The sequence below is a fragment of the Tenebrio molitor genome, chromosome 6 (genome assembly GCF_963966145.1).
Source record: "Tenebrio molitor chromosome 6, icTenMoli1.1, whole genome shotgun sequence".
In the NCBI taxonomy this organism is placed as follows: domain Eukaryota; kingdom Metazoa; phylum Arthropoda; class Insecta; order Coleoptera; family Tenebrionidae; genus Tenebrio; species Tenebrio molitor.
Genome location: NC_091051.1, coordinates 2,569,592 through 2,573,015, shown reverse-complemented (window position 1 = coordinate 2,573,015; position 3,424 = coordinate 2,569,592). Strand labels below are relative to the sequence as shown.

At 41.9% G+C, this 3,424-nt stretch overlaps 1 long non-coding RNA gene across 1 annotated transcript; it reads right to left on the bottom strand.

The window, feature by feature from the left end:
* Positions 1-992: 992 nt before the first annotated feature.
* Positions 993-1,561, bottom strand: LOC138133938 (uncharacterized). The gene is made up of 2 exons (XR_011160576.1): positions 1,421-1,561; positions 993-1,364 (listed from the first exon to the last, which is right to left on the bottom strand). It is a non-coding gene; the product is annotated as an uncharacterized lncRNA (long non-coding RNA).
* Between the last annotated feature and the right edge of the window lie 1,863 nt (positions 1,562-3,424).

Sequence of the window (3,424 nt, the reverse complement as noted above, 5' to 3'; positions counted from 1 at the left end):
AATTTCGGAGGGACTAGATGTCGCGGGAGGTTATCGAAAAATCGCTGTCGTCGAGGGCCTCCAGGTGGGGGCGCGATCGAATTAATTAGCCCCGTCGGTTCCATGATTAATTTTAGTTTAAACTAGTTCGGCGGGATTCATCCTTGGGAGGAGTCTCTTATCGTGATATATTTGATCCTGGTGAGAGCTGGGAACAGCGCGAACGAGGCGGCATACGGGAATAAACCTATAATTAGAATTCCTGCTATGTTAATCAGCTTGTTAACTGCTCAACTGGTGACATAATTTACCACCTCCAGGCGCGATCCATATGGAAATCTCCCGGAGAAAAATCGACGATCGCTCAATCGCTTTGTATCGATGGTCGACTGGAAGCTTGCAGATAACTCGTAATCGAGCAGCTGTTTCCTGTTGTGACGTCACTTCCGAGTTACACGCCGTTACACTTGCCAACTTGCACTGTTATCCAACGTGGGAGTGTATTTATTAACAGATTCTCGACGCGAATTACGACGGAATTCGGATGATTTCATCCAGTTGGGGAGGCCTAAGTAGCACAAAAATCGGCTCTAGTTGCACCCAAGTCCTCCATGATACTCCACCAATTTTCTCCAATTGGTCTAAAAAACCATTTAAAAACGTTGCAGGCGTGTTTAAGTTTATTCAAATCAAACAAGCTACGGAAAGGGGAACAGTTAAAATTTGTAATTATCCAGAATTGTTAAGAATTTTGCAGTTTTTGGAAAAAATCTCTTGAAAGGTGATGAGTTTGACAGATGTACAAGAAGAAAATGTTAAATATTGAGTTTCTACTTTTAGTAAGTTCTATCTTGCCGTCTATTCTCTCTGGTATCTCATTTTTTATCACATTTTCAACAACATAACCTCACTTTTTGACAGCTCACCTAGAATTTATCAAGATTCAAAATCGAGCCTCGCAGCCTGATTCTTTGACAGTTTAACAGCAATTGAAATTAAAGGAAAAGAAGAAATAAAATACGAATCCAATTTTATTACCTACACTGACCAAGTAGTAGGTTAATTGCAGTTTTTCAATCAATATTTTTGTTGTTTTTTTACTATGGCCTAGGCTGCCTAAAGACCACAAAAATCTTCTCCAAGACGCTGCATGTTGAACTGTTACGCCTAATTAGTCCCTCTTCACACTTAAATCTTCCCTGGTAACCCACCGATGTGATCCAATTGGTGTAAATCATTCCAAGGGTTCTAGTCATGTTCAAGAAAATTCAAATCAGTCAAGCAAGCCACAGCAAGGCCAATAGTGCAGATTTGTAATTATCCCGAAGTGACAAGAACTGTGCAGTTCTTGGAAAAAATGTTGAAAGCTGATGAGTTTGGTAGTTCTGCAACAACAATTTGTTAAATATCTAGTTTCTACCTTTAATAAGTTCAGTCTCACCGTCTTATTCTTCTGGTAACTACTAACATAACCTTACTTTTTGACAGCTGAACTAGAATTTCTGAAAATTCAGAATCGAGTCTCATAACCTCATTCTTTGATAGTTACTGAAATTAAAGGAAAAGGACAAATAAAAGTCGAATGTAATATCATTAATTTTATTGTGACTGGTGTTTTTTAAGTGAACTTGAACCTGGGCAAGTAGCAAGTTGATTACAAACTTGTGAAGTACTGTCTAAAGTCTTGTGAAGTTTTGGATTTTTTTTTACTGTGGGCTAGGTGGCCTAAATGTCATAAACATCTGCTCCAGGACTTCCACCGTCTTATCCCTGTGGTAAATATCTAATTTTTATCAAATTTTTAACAACATAACCTCACTTTTTGACAGCTCACCAAGAATTTATCAACTCAAAATCGAGCTCTTGACCTCATTCTTTGACAGTTACTCGAAATGGAAAGAGAAAAATTAATTTGAATGTAATTTCGTTAATTTTATTGTAACTGGCAATTCTTTATGTTTTTAGCCAAAAAAATCTGTTCTAATACTTTGCAGGTTGAATCGTTCCATCTGATTATCCCCTCGTCACACTTGAGCCTTCTCTGGCACCCCACAAGTCGCAACTGTGGGACCACTATTGTTCACAAAAAAATATTATCCTTGTTTGAGTGGTGCAAGAGATGAAAAAAGCATCGGAAATGGAGTAGCAGCGCTCGAAACGAGACAGCGAGTCTAATTTCTTTCTTTGGAATAGTTATTAGTGGAGCTGGTGAATATTTCTTTGTCTAATTCTCCTGATTCTCTCTACTCGTCGGTGGCAAATTCGTTTGTAACAGTTTTTTGTCGGGCGCGGTGATTTCAAGATCCTTTCCATTTTTCTGCGACTCCTCGAATCGCATTATCCTTTCCTCCTCGACCTATTCGTTGCGATATTGAAAACAATCGGGAAACCGTCGGCCGCATTTAGAGTCTCGTAAATATGTGTTTTATCGCATGCTTTATGCCGTATTTACAAGAACCAGTTTTCTTTTCATCACGAGAGATAATAAATTTGATGGGGGTTGGTGTGTCGAGGGTTAGCTCCCTCGCGCCAAATCGGGGACCGCCCGACAGAAAGGGGCTGTCGGTATCGAACTCGCATCGCTGCCCTCTCCCGTCCTCCGAAAAATCGGTGCATCGCCCTTGCGGGGGCACCTGAGGGCCATCGATCCGGCAACTGCAGTTAAATGATGGAAATCAGTGGGCGAAAGCCAATTCGGCGATGCGTTGTTTGATGTTTATTTCTCCAGTCAGGGTATTAAGAATATTCCCCAGTTCCTCAAAGTTTGATACGGTCGGGTCAAAGGGATGAGAGTTCTTGGGGCTCGAGGGGGAGGAGGACGGCGGAGAGAAACGGAGCGTCGCCCCAAACAGCTGCACCGGTCCGATAAAGAAATTCTCTTCGTGCGACCAACATGTGGACAATTTCCTTTTATTAAAAAAATCGCAACATTTTCATAGCCCGGATTTGCGAATCCGGGCCGTAATGAAACCGTCCGGATTCCCACGAAGACAGGTGGATTCCGATCGCGACTAAAAGGAACTCGACATTCAAATTGTTTTACACGCTCGACTAACGTCCCGCTCCTCGTCGCCGCCGCCGCGCAGCTCGCGCCCTCTCTCTCGCCGCCCCCGCTCGATCAAAGGATATATAAATGATGTTTAAGGGCCTCAATGAGATCTCGTGCCTTTCCTATCGAATTAACTTCATCAAGTGGTATTTACAGCTGCAATACACCCTTAATGAATTGGCGAATCAACAATTACACCCTGAATAATTGCATAAGCTCCATCCCCATTAGTTCGCCCCGCTAAAAAAAATCATCCTGACGCTGCAATCGCCCCTCAATTAGCGCACCTCCGACTTTGCCAAATACTCACCACTTTTCAAGACTCAACCAACTACTTTACGGGGGCGGTTTACGACTCCTGTTATTACATTATTTCTCCTTCTGTTGAACTTATTT